Raw genomic sequence first — 25,600 nt, 5'->3', positions numbered from 1 at the left:
TTTTCGATTGTAATTTTGTTATAAATATTGTAAAAGCGCCTTTGAACGGATTTAATCTGAAAAGGGCGCTTAAATTTAAATATGGTAAAAACATACATACATACGCACATACATACATACATTCTGCCTAACTCCTCACATAATTCTGCCTAACTCCTCACATAGTTCTGACTAACTCCTCACATAATTCTTTGTCTGCTTACTCCTCACTACGTTCTGAAAGGACCAATCGCTGAGCCCGTCTAATCTTTGCGCTGAATTGTTTGCGACCAATCAGAAGACGCTGACTGAGACTTCAAAAGCACGATAATAACAATCAAAGAGAAAACGGGGTCAGACTTCAAAAGAATTTTGCTGCCGCTCGGTTTGATCATGGTTTGATTGGCAGGTCATGGTACATTGTAACAGATATCGTGATATGATTGGCTGGTCCAGTGTGACTCCTCAGAATCTGAACCAAACCTGAAAATGCTATCGGCCGCTTGCTAATGTGAAGGTTAGAAGAGGACGCGACCAATGCAAGCCTGAAATCAGTAAAGATGGAATCTGGAAATCAGGAATCAATTATTTAGAATTTCACATACACTGGAACTTAAAACTGGTGTACTTCACACCGTTTGATAGGTATCGACAGCTAGTTAGGCCAAATTTAGCCCCCTGTTTGATCCAGTTGACTGGCTTGGTGAAGTCCTTGTTGGAGAACTACATGGATTTGTCAATGAGAAACAATTTTTTGGGGTCCTTCAGATATTGCATTATATTCAGAGAAGTGATTAACCAACTTTTCATTTGACCTCTTGTCCTCACTTCACAGTTAGCACCTGGATCAGAAAGAGTATTGTGCGATTTAAATCTCAAGAGTTGACAGTGTTTTCTAGTGCTTCAGCTGACAGAAAAGAGGCTTGCAGAACTGGGCCCAGAACCAGATGAGGAGGGATGTATCCAGGTGAAATTTGTGTGCCCTGAAACGAATTTAACGAGGTGATTCCGGGAAACGGATACTGTCCTGGTATGTGACAACTTTCTCTCTCGTCTCTCAGAACCCAGCCATGTTGCTTCTTGATAGTGGATAAAAAAGAGGTGGAACTTACCACGAGTGTCATTCAATAACTTTGTTGCCAAAAACTTCATTTGTGTGTGTTTGTGGTGTGCACAGCCCTGAATGAATGAATTGATATCATGAATGAGAAAATGGATGAGATATTTCAATTTGTATTTCCTCACCAGAAGGCCTGACTGTCTCAGCGTCAGCCATATTGGTAAAATCCTGTTTGATGTGGTAGAGAGTAGGTACAGAAACTTGAAACGGGAACTTTCACCTGGGTCTACAGAAATGCACAGTCATCATCACTTGCAGCACTGTGTGTTCTGCGTCTGCCTCGCCATTTATGGGTATATTTTCTCTTTTCAGAGCTTGTTCTATTTTGTTGAGGGAACGACCAAGGTTCAGGGCTGTGAACTTATGTTAGCTGGCGAAAAGCTGAAGCGGGATCAACTCTCCCTGAAGGAGGTTGGGATAACATCAAACACCACACTGCACATAAAAGATAATGATGATCGCCAATTGTCTTCAGTAAGTTTATTTCATTTGTTGATCTCGGTCTCTTTATGTATGATGTCTATAAAAAAGCCCTCTGTATGCATTCTTGGCACAGATGTTGATTTAGGGTAAGTTGGGATTGGCAGAGAACTACCCTTGGCCTAGTGAATAAAAGCCTAAGCCTAAGCTTACCTACACTCCTTTAAGCAGTGGCTACATTCAAACGCCAGTCTTTTCTTATTCCGCCACTGCTAGTTTTCATTGATTTCCCGGTCGCTGGACCAGTCTCAGCCTGGTTCCACTGGCCACCGTTAGATGCAACCACTATATGGTAGTATCTTTGTGACAGTTGCCTCAACCATGATCAATGTTGAACCAGGTTGTGGAGGATTGAAAGAACAGAATCACTTGCATACTTCTTTCCTAAAGACCCACCTGGCAATGCACTCATTGAAAGCAGCATACTCACCTGATGAGTAATAGAGCCCTATATAAATACCCCGTGTTAGTAATCTATTTTTTAAAGCTGATCCATTCTTCCACTTCTAGCATGTCATTGTTATTCTAGGATGTGGAATCTTTGGATGAGGAGGAAATGGACAAAAATGAAGAGGAGAATGAATCTACTGCTACTGGTTCAGTTTGCACAAAAACCTGTAAGTTTTCTTTCAATTTAATTTCAACAATTTTAGTTGCTACTGGTGTGTAGAGAATGCTGATTCTATCCCGAGTTACATGGCCATTGTAAGTCATGGGCAGTCCATTTAGCTTAATGGCATATCACAGAATCCCCAATCTCATTCAGGTCTTGTTGAGGCCACTGAAAAACCCTGATCTCTTTAAGGATGTCCTTGTCTATTGACAATTTAGAGTTGGCAATTTCTTTGATTAACTTACTCTATCACTTCAGGTCTTGGAGATCTACAAAGTACAGCTATGGAGATAAAAACCTTCATTCGAGTTGGTGTGGAGAAGAACATGTTCATCAGCCGTGAGTCGATCTTAAACCTGATGGACTATTATAGGAGTGATGACCAACTGACTTTCCATCGAATCAATATGACGTTCGAAGGAGAAAACATTGCAGAGGATATGGATGGCTTGTCCCGAGAGATGTTTACGTGTTTTCTGAAGGCTGCCCTCTCAAAGTATTTTGAGGGGAGTGATGCCAAGGTCCCAAAAGTGGACCATGATGTGATGGACACTGATGTTTTCTCCATCATTGGGAAAATCATCAGCCACGCTTACGTGTTGTTGGGGTACTTCCCAATGAGCCTATGCAAGGCATCATTGTGTGCCCTGTTTGACCGGAATGTGGACTCGGAGATAATCACAAGTTCTTTCTTAAAGCTCTTGCCTCCTCTTGAGAGAGACTATGAATACAACACTCAAAGATCCGATCACGCTCAAGGTGAATGCAAACAGATTGCGATGCATGTCAATATTTCCCATCGGCACTAAATAATATTTTTTTCTTTTGCCAAAAGGAAGAGTAAATGATTTTCACCAAAATGTGTTGCAACAATGGTAAGATAATAGGAGATGACATGGTGTTTAACTCCCATATTCCCTTCATAATATGGCTAAAAGTCAAATATTAGAGTTAAACACCTTGTATAATCTGCTTATATCTAATTACTCTTGTAAATCATTTTGGTTATGATCATTTACTTTTCCTTTTGACCATGTGGACAAACAAACAAAGTGATTTTTTAGTGCAAATGACACATTTAAACATGTTAAATGAGTAAAAATGGGAAGATTGACTTAAGAGAAATGCATGTATACAATGTATGGGAAAATGTACATGAAATGGAAAAATGCAGTTTTCTCAAAATTTTACCAACAGCTTTTTTAATTCTTGTTGTTTTTGAAACTATATGATATTGGCTACAATGTGGCACAGGTTTCATCTCAATGCAATTTAAAAAAAATCTTACTGAAAGTAAAGGAACACTGTGTCACTAGACTCAATAATTCATAACTCACACAACGTAGTGAGTGTAATGGTTACGTGTATGTATAAAGTGTAAACAAAATTCATATATCCATCATGTCCATCGAATCTGAAAAAATTTGTGCAGACCCATGACAATTCCGGTTCCGGTACAGTTTGTTGCATTCCATACGGACCGCGCTTGCCGATCCTGCTTTCACGACGCACCGCAACCACAGTTACCATGATTCCCATTGTTTCCTTCCTCGTGACGCAATTATTTCATGACGTCATGAGCCATTGACCATTCACGCAAGTAGATTTATTCACACCGGCGCCACTGAAGTGCGGGTGTGGGACATCATGATTTTAAAAATCGTCTGCTAGAACATACAGGACAACAACGTCGGCGGAGACAGTTGTGACATTTCATTGCAGACGAAGTAAACGTCCTCTTCTTCTCGATTTACGTACTTTACTTCAAAAAAGTCAGTTTTAACACTACTGCACAAATATAGAGTGGTCATAATGTTCCATTTGCATAGAGATTTGACGGACTGATTTGGAAATTCATTCCAACCATGCAACTGTTTCAGAAATGAGAAAAAGCTCCTGGGTGTCATGACATGCATTCAATTATTATTTCACCACAAATAGCTGCTTCTTCCAGCAGATATGAGACAGCTACCGGGGCGGGGACTATTTCTTTATGGGGCCTTATTGTTCAGCGTCTCCAAGGAATTCTATTTTTAGAGTCTAATGGGTGGGGTTGGGGGGGGGCCTTCCCCCCAATGTACTGACTAAAACCTGTCACTTTCAGAGAACGGGGGAGGGGGTTTGGGGGACTCATCCCCCAATGTACTGGCTATATATGTCAGAAGGACGGGGGTTTGGGGGGCTCCCCCATGTCAAACAGTTGTGTGAGTTCACTAGAGATTGCTCTTTTCATATTATGGGAGGGGCAGCACTACCCACTAGTCCACCCGACTGAACAACCTCGCGATTTTACTGGCTGTGAGTGGCCTTGGCTCGCTGTCAATCTGTTGTTGGCGTCGCGAGACCAAACGCAGGAATACTGGTGCAGTTGTTCATTTGGTTGGACAAGTGGTTACCCCCCCCCCCCGACCTAATGCAATATTCTTGTTAAACATTTTCAGAAACGTGATAGGATGTTTCAATTTGATATTGATTTATACATGCAAAACTTGTATGGTTTAATACCTACTTTAAAGTCAATGGACTGGTTGTGTAATCATATCATGAACATTGTGATACAGTAGAACTCGTGTAAGTTAATACCTACTTTAAAGTCAATGGACTGGTTGTGTAATCATATCAAGAACATTGTGATACAGTAGAACTCGTGTAAGTTAATACCTACTTTAAAGTCAATGGACTGGTTGTGTAATCATATCATGAACATTGTGATACAGGAGAACTCGTGTAAGTTAATACCTACTTTAAAGTCAATGGACTGGTTGTGTAATCATATCAAGAACATTGTGATACAGTAGAACTCGTGTAAGTTAATACCTACTTTAAAGTCAATGGACTGGTTGTGTAATCATATCAAGAACATTGTGATACAGTAGAACTCGTGTAAGTCGCCACCCTTGGCACTTAGATGTTGATGATGACTTACAGGTAGGACGAGTAAAATAACTCATCACTTTGATGGCTTACATAACTCGTCACAATGATGGCTTACATAACTCGTCACAATGATGGCTTACATAACTCGTCACAATGATGGCTTACATAACTCGTCACAATGATGGCTTACATAACTCGTCACAATGATGGCTTACATAACTCGTCACAATGACGGCTTACATAACTCGTCACAATGATGGCTTACATAACTCGTCACAATGATGGCTTACATAACTCGTCACAATGATGGCTTACATAACTCGTCACAATGATGGCTTACATAACTCGTCACAATGACGGCTTACATAACTCGTCACAATGATGGCTTACATAACTCGTCACAATGATGGCTTACATAACTCGTCACAATGAGGACTTACATAACTCGTCACAATGATGGCTTACATAACTCGTCACAATGACGGCTTACATAACTCGTCACAATGATGACTTACATAACTCGTCACAATGACGGCTTACATAACTCGTCACAATGATGACTTACATAACTCGTCACAATGATGACTTACATAACTCGTCACAATGATGACTTACATAACTCGTCACAATGACGGCTTACATAACTCGTCACAATGATGACTTACATGACTCATCACAATGACGACTTTCATAACTCGTCAGTGACGACTTGTAACTGTATCCGTACATTTTTAATACACGTGGATCGTCATTTGATCTATGGGCTGATCAAAGACGCACGCCCCGCGGTGACAAGTTACCGGTGTAATTGTACATTCATTTCTATTACAAGGGACTGTAAGATTGGTGCCGACTTGTATTAAGGGTCGGCTCTACGACAATTCTTTGCTACACCATTTTGGCATGATTTTTTGGCAAAAACACCAGCATTACTTGTTCAAAAATGAGTTTTATCAAATTTCAAGGAGCGCACACTGTTCTCTGTGATTTAATGAACAAACTGCCACCATCAAAATCAACATTGACTTCGTTTTGAAGCTGCTCCAATTGCTTTTGTGCACATTTGGAAATTTTTCCAGGAAACTGAAATTCGAAAGCAATTAGAACTCCCTCAAAACGAAGTTAATTTGCATTTCAAGGTTGGCAGTATGTCCAGTAATGCACAAAGAACAGTGTGTGCTACCTGAAATTTGATGAAACTCACTTTTGAAGGAGTAATGCTGGTGTTTTTAACAAAAAAATCATGGCAGAATGGTGTTGCAAAGAATTGACGTAGAGCCTAACCTTAAATGACGACTTATGAATGACGAGTTGTATGCATATCTTTTAATGAAATTAACGTTAGTTAGATGAAATTTGGACTTTCTGGTGGGTGCCGACTTATGCACAGTGACGGGTTATACGATGTCGACTTATGCGAGTTCTACTGTTCATCCGGCAGACCAGGGGTCGTGACAAACCAGCATTTGATTTCGAAGAATTCAAGAAAGAATTCGTCTCCCCCTTCTGCAGTGCTCTGTCGGATGAGTTGAACACTGCCTTCTATGATGACATGAGCCCAGTTGTACAGAGCTTGCACAAACTCTTCATTGCCCCTGTCAGGGCCACAACACTGTCTGCATCACTGTCTAGTGCTTCAGTAGATGTTCACCTGAAACGACTCAATGATCATTATCACCCGGTTGATGCTGAGGCAGAGGGGAATCATGATCATGAGGCCCAGGGCGAGGCACCTTCTGACTTGGTCAAAGAGTATGATCTGTTCTCAAAGCATTTGTGCCTCATGAAAAGAAGGCATCAGAAAGAAAACGATGCAGAGACATCTTCTTGCTCCCAAAGGTTGGATAACAAAAAGAAAGAGAGGGAGAAGAATCCAAGGGCAGTACCACAATATGCTCTTAAAAAGAATGAAGGTGAACTGAGCAACCTGAAAGAGAAAAGACTGCTGAGCCCCATTGATGTTCTGACATGGATGACAAGGGATGACTTGAAGCAAGTGTACCCTAGCGTCTGGTATTTCATGTCTCTGTCTTCAATTTTTCCCATGTCAAATGCTATATCAGAAAGGGGGTTCAGTTTCATGCAGCTCGTTTGCGGAAAGCATCAGGGATCAATGAAGTCCGATACCATTGATAAACTACTGAGAATTAGATTGTTCCCATTGCCATTGACCCAGGATGCAATTTCTGAAATAATTCACATTTTTAACACTCATTTTAACAAGTCAAGATACATCCAACTTTGAAGAGCCACCCAGACAACACTCTGCTGGCTGTGCATGCTGCAATAATTGAAGTCATTGGTCAGATTTTGAAACTCGAAGAAATCGGGATTAATACTTACTGCTGTCTTTTGTATCATTTATATGTAGACTTCACTTGACTTTACATTATAATATTTCTAGACTGACTGATGGTATTGAGCTAAAGAATCGCATTAATAATTTGCTGAGGTCATACATTCAACTACTGGAATCTGAGATTCCAATCCAGCATCGTTGTATGTGACTGAAGTTGTTCTAGAAGGTCGATACTGCTGCTGCTTGAAAACAAAATTTTAAGTCATTTAGATTAGTGCAATATTTGTGTCAATTTCCAACTAAGTCCAAGTTCGTTGTATGTGAAGTTGTTCTTTATATGTGAGTGAGAAGGTCGATACTGCTGCTGTTTGAAAACAAAATTTTAAGTCATTTAGATTAGTGCAATATTTGTGTCAATTTCCAACTAAGTCCAAGTTCGTTGTATGTGAAGTTGTTCTTTATATGTGAGTGAGAAGGTCGATACTGCTGCTGCTTGAAAACAAAAATTTTAAGTCATTTAGATTAGTGCAATATTTGTGTCAATTTCCAACTAAGTCCAAGTTCGTTGTATGTGAAGTTGTTCTTTATATGTGAGTGAGAAGGTCGATACTGCTGCTGCTTGAAAACAAAATTTTAAGTCATTTAGATTAGTGCAATATTTGTGTCCATCACTCAGTCATCATTTAAATAGTATGTTGACTGTATCATGAAACTGTGCAATTCTGACTTAGTCCTCACCCACTCGATTCCTGGAATTTAAAGAAAAATAAAATGAAGTCACCGTAAAAACACATTGATTGTTGAATGATTTATTCACTTGTCTTCACTCACCGACTGGGGCTTTACCTTAGGAAAATGACACTAGGTGACACCTCAAGTCATTGTACTCTCCAGCCACCAGTGCATCATCAGGCGCGGATCCAAGAGGGGCCGCCTCGACAGTCAAAAAAATTAAAGAGTCCCTAATAAAAAACCCTACTTCAGGCATTGAATTATTGGTGAACATTGTCTCTCAGATGCCTGGAAAAAGCATCTGAGAGCATCTAGTTTCCAAAATTTCCCCCCAGACCCCGCCGTAGCTCGCGCCTTCGGCGCTCGCACTGATCGGGCTTCGCCCTCCCATAGCCAAAATAGCGTAAAAAGAACTGGGTGTATTGCTCTTCATGCAATGGAGAGGCCTGACTGTATACCCATTTCTTATGACTGTGTGGACTAACTGGTCAATGATAGAACTGGTGGTATTTGTTACATTTTACTTGAACAGTAAAACATTGTGATCTACCCATTTCTTATGTGTGGACTAACTGGTCAATGATAGAACTGCTGGTATTTGTTACATTTTACTTGAACAGTAAAACATTGTGATCTTCCCATTTCTTATGTGTGGATTAACTGGTCAATGATAGAACTGCTGGTATTTGTTACATTTTACTTGTACAGTAAAACATTGTGATCTACCCATTTCTTATGTGTGGATTAACTGGTCAATGATAGAACTGCTGGTATTTGTTACATTTTACTTGAACAGTAAAACATTGTGATCTACCCATTTCTTATGTGTGGATTAACTGGTCAATGATAGAACTGCTGGTATTTGTTACATTTTACTTGAACAGTAAAACGCGCCTACTTTGTCACTGTATTATGCCATTGCCAGGATGAATTGGGTGTTCCCTTTATACACGTGTCAGAGGTATTTGACCTGAAATCTATAAATTTTATCAATGAATTTGATTAATTGATTTTTCCATCTATGGTAACCCCTATTCATTTGTAGGAAATTAAAGATTTCAGGGCAAATTTCATTAAACCAAGTACAGTTTGTCTGATGTGAGATTCTCTATGCGACCCATCACAGCAAAACCAGACGCCTGTCGTAAAATTTAGAAATAGGGTTAAATAAATACAATGCATATTCTGTAAAGTTATGGTATGCCTACATGCGCCTGGTTTTGGTGTGTCTGATCGGTCACATAGGCTTATAGAATGTGTTCTTGTACTGTGCAGCTGTGATTTGATACTGTATATGTCTGCATACCAAAGTTATACCCATTTTTGCAGGTTTTTTTGGGCATGGATCTTAGATTCACATTCTAGGCGTTTACATGTTATGAAAAAGTAGCTTTTTCATGATACATGTATTTTGATATTGCGATATTTGATGAGATTTTGAAGAAAAACTCTGATTCTGATTTTTGCTCAATAGAACTCTGTTGCGGTGTCGTCCCTAATAGACCTTACTGCCAATTTTATCTTAATTTGTTTTGTGTGTGATTAACTCTCAAAAAAGATATGCATTGCACCTATAGGAACAATCTATTATGTCTAGGAGACTGGCATAAAAGTCTCACGGGTCTTACTATCAGTGGAGACTGGTGTGATTATACGGGTGGATACTGGTAGATCAATTTTTCATACATAGTACATGTATATTTGTTGTACACACTAGTAGTTCTGTACCTGATTCAATAAATGTACTTTTGTGTAACATGCCGTTCCTTTGCCTATTTGTTTGAATACAGTACTACATATGTACACTCAGAGCCAAAGACAATAGAATAGTTAAGTGGCTTTATACATGTAGACAAGACATCATCATCATCATCATCATAGCATCGTATCACTTTTGTGATTTTGCCGGTGCATAGAAGAGTACCTTTTGTCCTACAAAATGGCATGGACAGCCCATGCATCCCGGTTCCGTGCTAGTTCTGTTGGGATGAGCTGCGAATGTCAATAATCACAGCAGTCACCAACAACATTTCTCTCCTAAAGTCCATCCCAATCCTCTCAATAATAAGAAATAAAATAAGTGCTTAGTAACACTGACATCTTTATTGACCAGAAAGAAATCAACATTCCTAGGTCATACCACTGATAGCCGCATAACTAAATCTACAAATGGAAGACTATAAAACTAAGACCTACAATGTAGACCTACAAAACCTGTACATTTATTCAATCAACGTGAGCATTATTTTCAATTTCACCAATGTCTTCATCATCCCAATTCTCGGCTGTATTCATAATAAGATATTGAAGTACGTTACCATATCTATCAATGCCATGAGATTCTGATGCTTTGACTTTTCCTATGAAATAATTAATTTGAACTCTTGAATGAGTGAAAAAGGGCCAAGTATATCAAAAGGAAAAAAAGGTTTTGGTATAATAGTAATAATATTTATTAACCTCCTAAAAGGACAACATCGAAATGAAATAAAATACTATACTATGATGGGTTACAAAATTTACAGACGGTAAAATTATGACAGATTTAATAGCCCGAATCAAGAGCATAACCAATCGGCGCTCTTCAGAATTCACAATGTTGTACCTGTTGGTGAAAATGAGGGACTTTAGTGAGTCAGTAACCCCATCCTCTGCGACAAACACACACCACCGAGGTGACATAATGAGCGGGTTTTGCTAGAAAAAGCTACAACAGTAGGAGCTAGTCGCTTGTTCACAATGGTATTTATTAAAAGCGTGCCTTTAATACATCCAAATCCTGCTAAAAACCTCGCTAAAAGAAATGTATTTAAAAAACAAGCCGGAGACTGTTGTTTAAAAACAGAAAAAAACGACAAATTTTCCATTTATAACTACAGCGGATACCGGTTTTATATCGAGGGCCGCCAACAGCTACAATGGTGGCTCCTCTTTGGCAGACCTAAAATACGCTTAAAATGATTACTTTGAAATATATCTAAAAGTTCAAAATCTTTTCGACCCATCGGCTCTTCTGATTTGGTGTCATATTCTAAGTATAATATCATACCAGTAGATTAAGGGCCTCACTGCCTATACCGGCACACCGACCCATCGGCTCTTCTGATTTGGTGTCGTGTTCTAAGTATAATATCATACCAGTAGATTAAGGGCCTCACTGCCTATACCGGCACACCGACCCATCGGCTCTTCTGATTTGGTGTCATGTTCTAAGTATAATATCATACTAGTAGATGAAGGGCCTCACTGTCTACGCCGGCACACCGACCCATCCACTCTTCTGATTTGGTGTCATGTTCTAAGTATAATATCATACCAGTAGATTAAGGGCCTCACTGCCTATACCGGCACACCGACCCATCCGCTCTTCTGATTTGGTGTCATGTTCTAAGTATAATATCATACCAGTAGATTAAGGGCCTCACTGTCTACGCCGGCACACCGACCCATCGGCTCTTCTGATTTGGTGTCATGTTCTAAGTATAATATCATATCAGTAGATTAAGGGTCTTACTGTCTACACCGGCACACCGACCCATCGGCTCTTCTGATTTGGTGTCGTGTTCTAAGTATTATATCATACCAGTAGATTAAGGGCCTCACTGCCTATACCGGCACACCGACCCATCGGCTCTTCTGATTTGGTGTCATGTTCTAAGTATAATATCATACCAGTAGATTAAGGGTCTTACTGTCTACACCGGCACACCGACCCATCGGCTCTTCTGATTTGGTGTCGTGTTCTAAGTATAATATCATACCAGTAGATTAACACTTAAATCGCCGAATTTCTCAGGATTTCTGAGGGGGGGAGGTGCATGTCTTCATCCCCAGACGAATTGTTTCCACGTGGGCCACCATCAAAAGCCCCATCACTATTACTAGCGTCATGCTATACAGCAGGTACATAGTCATCATCTGAAACAAAATCAGACTCTAACTCGCCCTAATTCTGCCGGTAACACTAGGGTCATCACTCACATTACTATCGTCAGTAACGTTCATAAAAATCCTGTCAACTTTGTCTGTCGTTTTCTAAGATTTGATAGATACAATTTTTCTGTTATGATATCGTTATTTTCGTTTGTATCTCTGTGATTTGCAGATCTAGCATAGTTTACATTGCTGTTTTACTTAATTGTGTTTTGAAAACAAGAAAATCGTATTTAATTTCATCATGCTTAGGCCTCTGAAGTAGAAACAGTTTTTCGATAGCATTTAAAACAATTCATTGAATGACTGAATTCAAATTCAATTTGGTTAGAACATCAACTCCCATCTCATATTCAGAATGCTTCAGATGTCCTTAAATTCAAATGTCAGTTAAAGACTTGGCTGTACGCGAGGCACTTTGAGGGGGCAGCGCCTTGAGCACAATTTGTTCGGTGAAAAGGCGCCCCACACAACGTTTACAATCTATATATCTATGTATGTGAGTATTGCAGATAGTGGACACTATTTTATTGTTTATTCTGGGCATGCATTTGACTGAATTAGTCATCTTCACACCTTGCTTTAACTGCCTGAATTAGGTCAGATTATAAAAGGATGAATGAATGAATGAATGAATTGAAAAACTTATATTGGGCGCCTTTCCGTGGTCCACCACGCTCAAGGCGCCACCCCCCCCTAAATAGTCCTCAAACAAGGTGGTTTTGAGTTGCCTCTTAAATGATGTTTCTGGTAGAGCCCTGACGGAAACAGGAAGTTTGTTCCACAGGTATGGGCCACAGCATGAGAAGCATACCTGGACTTACTTCTTTTGATTTTAAGCGCCTTGAACGTGGTGGACCTCGTACAGCCGCTTGTCGCCACCAGCAAATCTGACAGGTATATCGGACCCCCACTGCTCACTACTGTCTTGTGTACAAGAGTCAGAATTTTGTAAACGTTGCTTGCCTTGACAGGAAGCCAATGGAGCTCGCGGAGCAGTGGGGTGATGCTGTCAAATTTCCTGCGGCGACAAACAAGCCTAGCAGCGGAATTTAGCACACGTTGCAAAGGAGCCAGGGTCTTATCTGGTAGACCATAGAGTATGGCATTGTTAGTGTCTAGTCGGGAGACAACCAATGCGTGCACAAGCCTTACTACTGAGTGACGATCTAGGTATTTCCTTATCCTCCCAATTTTGTAGAGGCTGGCATAGGCAGCTTTGCATGTCATTTTCACTTGAGTCTGCATAGTCATTCCCTCATCGAGCCACACTCCCAGGTCCTTAACGCATTCAGATTTTGGAATCTGAACTCCGCTGATACTGATACTGGGAATGGATCCCTGTCGACGCGTTGACACAAAATTGACCATGTCCGTTTTTGGGGCATTAAGACAGAGCCAATTTGTTGACAGCCAAGACTGGATATGGCCTATTCCACCCTCCGTGGAGGCAACCATGGCGCTACACTGGGCGTTGTCACCACATCGAGCAGAAGTCAACAACTGATTATCATCAGCGTACAATTGATATGGAATGCATGCTCTATTCATGACGTCTCCCAATGGAATTGTATATATCGTGAAAAGTACTGGGCCCAACACAGACCCTTGCGGCACTCCATACTCCAGTGACACAGCAGCTGACGTAAAACCCTGTATACACACAGAAAGTTGTCTGTCCTCGAGATATGAGCTGAACCAGTGCAGGGCAGTGTCCGAGAGTCCTATCCTCTCCTGGAGTCTGCCAAGCAGAATGGTGTGGTCAACCGTATCAAAGGCCGCAGAAAGATCGAGTAACACCAAGAGACCCTCATGTCCTACATCCAAGGATGTGAGTATGTCATTGGTAACTTTAAGAAGTGTAGTCTCGGTGCTGTGGCCTTTTCGATAGGCCGACTGATTCGGGTCATACAACTCGTTCACTGTCATATGCTCTCGTAGACGAACAGCTACAACCCTTTCGATTAGCTTGGATAAATAGGTCAGGTTTGAAACTGGCCTATAGTTGGCAAGTTCATCACAGTCCAAGGTTGGCTTTTTCAACAAAGGCTTCACTAAGGCAAATTTGAGGTCTTTAGGTACATGCCCTTGCTGCATTGATTTGTTGACTATAGATGTGAGCACTGGCACAAGGGGAGTGACACATTTTTTCAGTAGGACAGTCGAGATCGGATCCAGAGTGCAACTCTTGGCGGGTATTGACAACACCAGCTTCCTTATTTCATCCTCAGTTGCATGGGTGAAACTGGACAGGCCTGGAACACAGCCTTCAACAGAGTCCTCTGAAATTGGTGTCGACACAGCATTGCTCGAAACGAGTTTTACCCGAATCTTACTGATCTTACTTGTGAAAAAACTACAGAACTTCTCAGCCAACTCCTTTGGGTCATCGTGGTCTGGTAAGGATGTTTTGAAATTAGAAAAAAAATGACAATTCGAATTGATGACACTTCAGACAACGATTGAATTTAGTCAGACTTTCTAAATTCTTGAAGACAGTGCTCTTATTATTTCTGCATTTGACTAAATTCAGTTGGTCACTTCAGATACTTGTGAGAAATGGATGATTTAACTAGATACATGGATACCATTACTGATCATACTTGTTGAATAAATCTCTGTTAACAATGAATTAAAATCTCAGTTTCTTCTTTTATTCCTTTGTTTTTTTTGTTTAAAGACTGAGAGTCGGGGTTACTCAGCAAAATGGTAATTTTAGCTGAGTGAAATGGAATGCATTATTTTTCGTTGTTTTATTTGAGATTTTTTAGATTAGAAATTGATACCTCACTGTCGATATTGATTGTCTCACTAAAACCGCTCGGCTGGATCTGAAATGTTTGCCGAAACCTCGGCTCCAGCTGCCTCGTTTTTGGTCTACATTTTCGCTCCACCCTCGCGGTTTTGGTGAGACAAGCAATAATAATATAATAATAACATTATTAACCTCCTAAAAGGAGAACATTAAAATGAAAATACAATGGTTACAAAATGTACAGACGGAAAATATCAGAGATTAAAAGCCCGAACCAAGAGCTTAACCAACCGGCGCTCTTCAGAATTCGCAATGTTTTACTTGTCGGTGAAAGTGAGGGACTTTGGTGAGTCAGTAACTCCGTCCTCTGCGACAGACACACACCACCGACGTGACATAATGAGCGGGGTTTGCTAGAAAAAGCTACAACAGTAGGAGCTAGTCCCTTGTTTACAATGGTACTTTTAAGTACCATTGTGTGGATCCAAATCCGGCCAAAAAACTCACTAAAAGAAATGCAATACCTTCAGTATCAATTCCTTAATCATATTTCGCCATCTATATGCAAGTAAGTTACCAATTTGCTGCTGGTCTGGAATGACAAAGACGAAACAAATGATGATCTTTCGGTGATTCGAACCCAAGACATCCCGATTATGAGCCCTGTGATCTTATCACTATGCAACTGCTCTCCTTACTGACCACATTACGTACTAAATAAACGATTCCTGCCAAAAAATCCCAGACGTCTGGTTTTCTGACTACTTTTGCGGGCGAGGAGTAGCCAGTCTTCATCAGATGCTCACCTTTGATAGGTCTGTTTATCATAGGCTTGTCGTGAACATGAAGGTGTTAATTAAGACCTTGCCGGACGTCTCTGATATACACCATTGTCTTACTCTCTGTAAATGGAAGTTTATCAGCCACGGACCCTATGTACAAAAATAGTGATCTACAGTACCAAGACAAATATAATAATGTCAATCACAGGAGACGATTTCAGCCCGGAATCCCGCCCATTAGTACAAGAATAACCCAGATCGAGGCATGTGAAGTCGTATATCAAGTCCTCGACCACCCGTTTTGGCGAACACCCAAATATTGATTTAATAAGAACTTCAACTAGCTACTGGTTAGATAGACTAGCACTTGGTTCTTATTTTGAATATAGGGGACTTTTTGTAATTTAGTTTGCTCTTATACATTAACCGTTGAACTTATTAAATTACTTCTACCTGAATTGTTTTATTACAACCCCATGCTAAAAATTCCCCGCAAACAAACTGTGTTAATCGGGCTAATTTGATGAAATTAAAGGCGACCGACTGCCCATTTACGTGATCAATTAACATTAGAAAAATAGAGAATATATATATTTGCATACGTTTGCCCTTTCACAAAAATTAAGTAGATCCCTAACTACAGCACAGTCTTTCAAAAGCATCTAAAACCAGTACATTACAGCTCGTTGTTTAAGAATATAAATTGCTATCTCACTGTCGGCATTAATGCATAATCGGCATAATCAATATTGATATTGTCTCAAAAAAGCGCTCCGGTGAAGCTTAATTGTTGACCAAAACCTCGGCAACCTCGGTCTATTTGAAAGACTCTGGGTAAGGCAACCGACGCTTGGGTTGCTGCAAAATATGATAACAGCCAAAAAGCATTTAAAACCACACTATTCGTTATTTAATTTAAGAGGTTTTACAGAGCAGAAATTGATACCTTATACTTACGGTATTTTACACGCTGGCCACCTGGCGGGAGCGTGGGGAAAACGTATATATATCAGAAGTTGGTAAGGTATCAATTTCTGTCTCGCCAAAACCACTCAATCGGTTGGTCTACATTTCTTGCTCGACCCTCGCGGATTTGGTGAGACAACTGATACCGCCAGTTCGGTATCAATTCCTTATACCGAGGCAGCGGCGATAATGCTAATTGCAACCTGACTTGATGATGTATTCCATGTTAGGCGTCCTGTTTGCGCATGACCGAAACTCTCTATCATATCTGAGTTCGTTCCGTCCCAGGACTGCTGCATTGGCCGCGATGGTCTAGTTTTGATACAATTTGCAAAATTCTTGCCCTGGTCATCTTGATCGACATTTAGAATGTGCTTAAATCATTCTATATGTAATTCGTTTAGAGTATTACAATGCTGATGATTTACAATCCAATGTGTCTTTAATAGAGAGATTGTCCTTAATAAAGAGGTGTCCGCTATGGGAGGTTTCATTGTATTGTCTAACTAGTCAATACGCAATCACTTTGAAACTATATAAGCCCCTGGTCATGAAAGTCGTTTCACAAGCAACATAGATACTCTTGCGTTTATCAATAACTTGCATGGTCAGAGGTGGTGCTGAACTGTGTGCTTTTGGCTGGACTATAGAAATCATGGCTTTTTCCAGATCACTTTCCTCGGTGGGAGAGTTATGGGATGTTATGTTAACAGGAAAATAAACTTTTGCTGGATTCTCAAAATTTTGAAACGTGACAAAAAATCAAACTTGTATGATTTTCTAAAAATATCTGTGAACAACAACCAGTTTAGATTTTAAATGTCATCACTTACTCGCCCGACTGTCGGGATATCATACGAGTCTGATAGGCTTCCCATTGATGGTTATGCCAGAGGCAGACTACAGTGAAATAAACGACTAGTCCGTCTCATCCTGCCAAGCTTCGAGAGACCTGTGCCTGGTTTTGCTGTGACGGGTAACAATAATATGGTCAGAAATAAAAGTGCTACACAGTCTGCGAATTCTAACGATGTCTACAAGGTTTTAATGTGAAGAGATTCTTTCAGAAGATGTAATATGTTTTACACATTAGACAAACGTAGATGGGCATCCTAGGTACAATCACAGCAGGCTGAGAATTCCGAAGTTGGACTTTCCTTCAGCCTATCCTCTCTATGTCATGGAGTATAGTCAGAAACAAAAGTGCTGGCCATGAATATCACGATATCTGCTTGGTTTTATGAACAGAACAGACACTTTCAGAATATGTAATATGCTTTACAAGTTTGATAAAAGTTAATGTGAGTCTTGGGCACAAACACAGAAGGCTAAATTGCATTAGTTTTTCAGTTGATCACGCAGAAGCGAACACTTCCATGTCAATTTTCTCTCTGGTCAGAAACGAAAGGGCTGGATTCTGCCAATTATGATCATCATGAGAGGTAATGGTGAGGTTCGATCGATACCACTTTTATTCTCAGGTTTTATCGACAGCAGTGTGTTATCACTGTCGCCCGATGTTTACGTACGCATACCTCTCATGACAAGGTCACCCAATTAATAGCTTATTATCAAGCGGCCATCCCTAAACGAGCGTCTCAAGAGCACCTAACCAAACAAAAGACTCCAAGCAATCAACGTAGATCAAATGTAGTGGTTATCTCGTGAGATAAAGAAAAGTAATTTAGAAAACCATTGTCAATAATGTCAATACGTTTAAAAAACATGTAAAGGCGCGGGTTAAAACAGTCTCTAGAGTAGCCTACTATACCTAGAGAAATCGCCCTCACACCCTCACAGTTCAAATCCACTGGCAATTTGGAGGAAACAAGTGGTTGAGAAAGCGTCAGTGTGCACCTGTTTAAAAACATATATAAGCGTTAGTTAAAGTACATAGTTCTCTTTCTCAATGGTTTTTGAGACGGAGGCGTAGTGATATTATTCTTTCTACATCCCTGGGCTGGTTGTTTAACACACGTTGGCCACTTGTGTGGCATTGCTCTGCATCAAGTTTACCGGGCTAACTGAAGGAGATAAAGCTGAGTGAAAGTTAACACTGGGTTAGTGACTTAATTTGCCCTGAACCACCAGGCCTTGGTTTTGACGACGTCTTCACTTATATAAATGTATCTTTAAAATACGCCCTCTCCCGATGCACAGCAAGAAAGAAAGGACGATCTCACGTTTTCAGTGATTTTTTATCTGGCCTGTACATGTATTTGACATTCGATTTTTCTATAGGTTATCAGTTTCTATGGTGATATTTGATCCCTTGTGTTCAATAACTTGGTATGATTTATTTGGCTACTGATAACATAGTCAAACTTATAAAAGTCAAGTGCTCCTTGGTGTGTTATCTCCCATCCCGAATGAAGTCCATGTCCCGACAGGTGAACAAAAATAAAACTCATAAAGAAGGTCAATTGCTTTCGGTGATTCTCCTATCATGCGTACTGTATAGTGATTCTATCCTCGTGAGTCACCTATTATAAATATTTAGGCCATTGTCCAGTGAAAAGTGAAATGGCACTCTCACTCTGCACGCTTATAATTTTTTAAGGCTACGGCAAAATAGAAGTAGATTTATAATCCTGGTCGGTCGAATCACGAATTTTCGATAACTTCAAGGTTTTGGGGCCCGAAATATAACTAACGTTTTTTTCAATACTTTTCTCTGCTTCACAACATTTTGGGACATATGGTTCAAATCAATTTAAAGCGAATTTCGCACCTGCAACACAATACCCTTCCTGCACCTAAATCATTATCAAAGTAATTGACGCATCATCAAGTCATAGACGAGTTTCTGAATGGAACCCTTATCAACATGTTCATCAGACTTAGCAAACTGATCTGCGCCGGACTTTTAAACAGGAAAGGCCGGAAAAGTTTAATACATTTTTACCGCCCGAGAAAATGTAAAAATAGTTGAGCTTAATCGCCTTTAGAAGACTTGAAACTATGTCCAGAGCATAAAAAGGGAATTCATTTTTAAGAGGCTATGCATATCATCATGAATTCACAAAGACTATTCTTTCAAGGGCATTTGCAAGAATCATCCCAGGATTAATAAAATCACGTTACCGCCGGCATTTTTCCTTCATTGTTTGCTCCCCACACAAATCCTGGCAGGTCATCCAAAAATATAAACAAATGAGGTTGGTTCTGCATTCAATTACATCTTGATGCTGCCTCAAAATTTTCTGATTTAAATTCAAGTTACACATGATATTTTAACGCCGGAGAATGAAAATCCTTTCGGCTTTTGGCAAGTGCCTTAGTCCTCCCCTCTAGCATCTCAAGGGATTTATTGCTGACAGTGTGCTTTGCGTGACGATCAGTGGTCAGGTGTCTGCGTGTGTGGGCTGGGATGGACCTCATCGGTCTGTGCTTAATAACAAAGTCAATGTAATCCCCAGGGCACTCCACTCTTTTCTCCCGGGGAATCGTGTTTGCGTTTTGTGGTTATCTTGGGTGATGCGCTCCATCCCCAATACTACAGTACAGTGAGACCACACACAAGGCAGGTGACACTGTGGACATCATCAGTAAATATTTGGTTACTGATTTTTACCAGCTTGAGCTAACTATATTTATACCGCTTTGTCCACACAGGTCATCTTACATCACAGGGTGTAACTTCAAATACAATGGGTGATTTCAAAGTTGGTTTTGGTTTTAGTGTTGGGTGTTAGTGTCAGTTTTATTCCTAATTTCTACCCCTAAAAACCTATGTCTGGATAAGACCAATTCGAGGTTTTAGTTTAACACCAACACTGGTTTTATCTAAACACCTAAAACCTGGGCTGAAACTAAGAAGAGGTTTTATTCTGCAGGTAAAACTAACACCAAGATGGACAGAGATAAAACCTTGGAAAAACCAAACATGCATGTTGTTGTCGTTGTTACTGTTGTTTCACACTATTGTAACTGCTTCCGATCTATAAATTTGTCGTCTTCTTTCACGTCCATCATTATTCCCATCAGCGTTCAAAATACCAGCAACTACTTCTTGAAACGGTATACGAACAACATGATTTTTTTTTTGCTTAACACCAACACCAACTTTGAAATCCACTCGGTGTAAATGCCTAAGGTGTTAGTTTTATTGGTAATACAAAATGCACTACAAACCTAATTTGAAATAGGATAATGCTAAAACTGAGTGTCAAAACTAACACCAGAACTGATTTCATTTCTGGTGTTGTGGAGAGTTTTAGTTTTAGTCCCGGTGTTAGTTTTTGACACTAAAACCATCCCTTAGTTTTAAGCTAAAACCGGACATAATGCTAAAACCAACAAACACCGACTTTGAAATAGGATGAAACTAAAACCCACTTCATTTCAATGCTGGTTTAATCAAGGGTTTTAGTGTTCCATTTAGTTTTAAAACTAAATCTAAAAACTGACTTTGAAATCACCCAATGAACCATCATAAACTCCTGACCAATAGCCGATGCAGGTTCACTTGCAGTCATAGCAGACGACAATTCATTCACACAATTAGAGTCACTCAAGTCAATTTATTCAGGGCCTTACTTTAGAACTTATTATTGCCACAATTGTTAGAAGACATATCCTTCCCCTTTCCTAATGGAAATCCATGTAGAAATTAGGTGATCGAGTATTTTGCACTGACAATGACATCACCCATTAGGTTGAGGGGTTTCCATTCTCAAAGTAACTCTTGGCGTGGGGGCTTTCCGTCTAAAAATAACATGGCGCTGCAGAGGGCTCAGTGGGTGGCTTAACAATATATAGCGGCCAGTACAAATGCTATCCGGTTAGCGGTGGCGTTGGTAACCAATTTGGAAAGAAACGCCGCAGCAGACGAATGTGGCTAGTAACCTCTAGTGAAATGTTGGAAACCAAATGCATAAGCGGCATGGCACTTTTGCGCTTCTTGTCCCCAGCCTGCCATTGCACCAGGCCTTTCGGCATGTTCATCTGTTGCAGTCTTGCTTGTTGGCTTGCTGAACGTCACACGCGAACAGACAGTGTGACTGATGAGCTGTAGATAAAACAAAATTTTATACAAGACACTTTTTGAAGATTAAACAAAATGTCAGTGCTTAGTCAGATCTAGTTCTAACCTGTTTTGCTATTATCAGTGATAGCCTGCATGGTAAGGAGGAAATCATCAGCTGACCACTTGAACCAATTCAAGTTTCACATGTATAAGATTATTTATCCATTTAGTTCATGACTTAGAAAGGAGTACATTGTATATGCTTTTTGGAATATTAAGAGAGTTATACCTCACAGGAAATCGGTGAGTTTGGCTCCAATTTGTTGTTTATTCATAACCAATATGTTCAATTCACACTTAATATACATCTTTGAAATTGTGGGTCGAAAGTGGTGCATCTATTTCGGTTGAGCAAAGATTCTGTTGAACCTGCATATTCAATCAATTTGGTAGTACATGTATGTACTGGGGATAGCTAGGTTGAAACCTGACTCTGAACATGGTCAATAATGGTGCTTAGTTTACCCCCAGAAGAAATGACTGAACATGTCATCAGATCATCACGCTCTAAAAGGTCGGTGTGACCAGAGTCTTTCAAAATAAAGAGTCAGGCAACACGGGAACGTATGACTTCAACATCAAAGCCACCACCCATTTCGGAAGACGCGCGTAGGGACGGGGTTCTCTCGGGTCATGTGGTACACCCAAGCCAATTCCGCACGACAGGAATTTGAACAATTCCTCGATCAGCTGAACATCGCCGTTACAAACACCCCGTTTTAAAGCAAACGCCAGCTTCAAAGTCACTGATCTCTATAAAACTATTCAGATGACAGCTTTATGAAAAGCGATAAGTTTCGCATGTTGCTTTTCGACAGTTTTGAGGAGAAGTGATGGCACTGATTTAAAAATAATTTACGAAAAGCGTTTCTATTCCACAGCATCACATATATATTTTTGTGGTTAGCAATTTAGTACATGTATGTTGTCGGTGTTTAATGGACAATCTAATGGTACCACATAGTTCCGGTTGTTGTCATCTAATGGGATATTCATATCCTATTAATTTTAACCGACTACAACGAGTTTTACAGCTTGTTTAATTTCGCGTTCACGGTAAAAAATCCAGAACACAAACATTTATGATGTTTACATCAATTTTTGAGTCACCTCATAAGAAACAATTTACATTACATGTGCCAAGTTTGCTATTGATAACAACCTAATTATGGATTTTTTATAACAAATTGTGAAGCGATCAGTGATCAGCTTAACTGCGATTTGATTATTGTTATGTTTGGCAATTAGCAGCTACTCAACACATCTGCTTGAATTCTTAGATCGTTCACATCGATATAATTTATATTCTATGTATTTGTAACGCGATAAATCATTGTGTACCTCATATGCCGAGTAAATTTTTTTCGTTGAACTTTGGTGTCATTCCATCATTGTTTTGCACCTCAGCTCAGTTTGTAGCTGAATTAAAAAGGGCTTCATCATGGCTTCCAGTTAATTGCCCGAGAGAGCTGTGGGATCAAAAGAAACTTGTCGTGACCTGACTCTTTATTTGAAAGACCCTGGTGTGGCTTCGTGTTTTTTTTTAAAACAAATAGATCGACTGATAAGTACACTAAAGATAGTGAAAAAAACGACATCTATTTCAATGTTGAGCCCCTCCCCCTCCCCCGCAAAAAAGACAAATAATTGAAAGTTACAATTTAAACAAAAGACCGGCGTTCTATTAAGCGGATGCATGCGCATGATAAAAACCAGAAAAAAAAAACAATATTCATTCCAGATTCACCAATATGAGATCATTTCTTGAATATCGTTCCTGAATAATCAACAAAGGTAAAATACGATATTATTGCCGCCTGATGCGATTCCTCATGTTTTACATTGACATCGGGTTAGCAAAACCATATTGTCCGGTTTTACTCGACGTCGTGTCTCGGATTGGTCTGTTTTTGATTTCATGAAATATATAATCCAGCGGACTTAGACCGGTGAAACTATAGCATGAAAATAGTAAAGCAAGTGTCTTTCAACATGTTTAATAAATTCACCTATAATATCAGTTTCTTGCATCTACTCGTTATTGACACCTTTAATAGTTGACTCTTTTGTAGCGATATTTATCTAGTTCTCCTGTAGTGTAATTTATATATAATTCATAAAGACATCCATGGCTAATTCTACTAGTTTCCATGTTTGAAATATGCAATATCACAGTTTATGAAATCGCTATCTATTTTCTCTATCGTCCATTTCGAAATCCTCATCCAAATTTCTTTATTAAAAATTTTTTTCACGAATATTTCAGAATTTATTATTATGAAAATCCTCTGTGGAAAGTAAATCGCTCTCTCTCTGTTTCATTTAGTTTTACTTAACATGGAAGCTACAAATGATTTGAATGTGTTGAGGGATAGAGTAGGCCTACCTGCCCATAGAAACCCAACTCTAAAAGTTTTCCAGTGGTGTGAGTAGGTGATATAGAGGTTATAATTTTTGTTAATGGCTTCATCATTGGACCACGCATGGGAGCTCTAGCTGTAAAGGAGTACAAGTATTAATGTATGCATACATCTTGAACGGTAGGATTTAGACCCTATAAATGCTTTACCAACAGATAGCAACATGGTGCCTCTGAGTGAGACCAGCGTGATTTTTATTTGTTTTTAAGTGGCAGAGTGGTCGAAAATGACTTTGTAATGTATTTTGTCTTGATTTGCCTTGATTTCCGTAGAAACCAATTTAAAATCTCATTTCCTACAACATATCAAAAGGAGGCTTTTTAGAACACTGCTCTGCTATATGACCTGGATTTAAAACCTACTTCACTCGTTTGGCCCTTTTTATGTTCTCTGGACACTGCGCGCGTAAGTTTCGATGCAAAGCATATTGTTGTTTTTGAATGAGACACAAAAACGCTATATTTGCCGAGATATCAGACCTCTGATCGAGCAGCAGTGATGATCAGTCATGTCAGTGGCATCACGCTAACTTGTTACCATTGTGTACACAACGATGCCGTTTTTGAGTGAGTAATAGCCGATCAACTTCAGTTTGAAATAGATTGCATACCAATGCTTGCTGTATTCTTCGCCAAGGTAATGACGCGCCTTGTCTGGAAACCTAGCAATATCAGTACATTGAGGGTGAATATGGAAATGAAACATGTTGTGGCAATTTTATTGGTGCATTGAAAAATATGGGTTTGAGATTGAAAAATTAATTTTCTCAGGAAGTACAGGAAAATTGTGTTTTGAGACTGAGAAATTTTACGTTTTGTTAACGCTTTTGATTCTCAAAGAAAAATTGCATTGAAGTCGGAAATAAAAGAATAAAGAAATTAAAAAAATTTGGTCATTTTTGGGCACTAGAAAATATGGGTGTGAGACTAGGATATCAAACATTTCGTGGACGCTTTTTAGTCCTATATATGGCTTTGAGGCTGAGAAATACAATTTCTGTGGACATTTTTTGGTCCACTGAGTGATCATTGTAATGTGGCGTTGAAATAGAGAAATTAAAATTTCGACTGAAATTTTAATATCTCTATTTCAGGAATTTAGCGTTTCTACGAAATTTGTTCCTGAAAAAATATGAGTTGGGAAAAATAAACTTTTTTTATGACGTTCTTAGGTCCACTAAAAAATATCGCTTTGAGACTGAGTAATTAAACAATTTTTATTGACGCTTTTTGGTCGTCAAAGAAATATGGCTTTAAAGTTGAGAAATATGACATTTTGGTAGACATTCTTTGGTCCACTGATGAGGAACATGCCATCGATATCAAACAAATATGTTTTTGGAAATTTTAAAAATTGATTTCGTCCACTGAGAGAAATGGCATTGAGCACATTCGGTAATTTTTTTCCTATCGACAAAAATGCAGTGAAAGTTGACAAGGGATTTCGATGTATAGAAGTGATATGACTTTTGCGGAAGAGAAAATTTTAAAGAGCCTCCACAGTCAAGTAATTTTGCTTATAGTTTGTTATTGAACTGGAAATCGTCTACAAAGAAGTTTCATAAGAATTTTATCGAAATTGTCCGCAGAGAAAATAAGGAATCAATTTTGAAATG

At 39.4% G+C, this 25,600-nt stretch overlaps 2 protein-coding genes across 2 annotated transcripts in view; one reads left to right on the top strand and one right to left on the bottom strand.

Annotated features, from left to right (window-relative positions):
- The window catches only part of LOC135499164 (STE20-like serine/threonine-protein kinase), a 42,613-nt gene extending 40,422 nt beyond the window's left edge, over positions 1 to 2,191 (top strand). Inside the window, exons 20-22 of the mRNA XM_064789831.1 lie at positions 887 to 1,009; positions 1,412 to 1,573; positions 2,090 to 2,191. The gene's annotated coding sequence lies outside the window, so the exon portion shown is untranslated. The remainder of the gene's footprint in view (positions 1 to 886; positions 1,010 to 1,411; positions 1,574 to 2,089) is intronic.
- The window catches only part of LOC135499123 (transcription initiation factor IIE subunit beta-like), a 462,452-nt gene that overhangs the window by 67,802 nt on the left and 369,050 nt on the right, over positions 1 to 25,600 (bottom strand). The gene's annotated exons all lie outside the window — the stretch shown is intronic.

This window comes from Lineus longissimus, chromosome 14, assembly GCF_910592395.1.
Source record: "Lineus longissimus chromosome 14, tnLinLong1.2, whole genome shotgun sequence".
Taxonomy (NCBI): Eukaryota; Metazoa; Nemertea; class Pilidiophora; order Heteronemertea; family Lineidae; genus Lineus; species Lineus longissimus.
The sequence above is the reverse complement of the archived record's forward strand: the minus strand, read 5'-3'. Positions and strand labels throughout refer to the sequence as shown.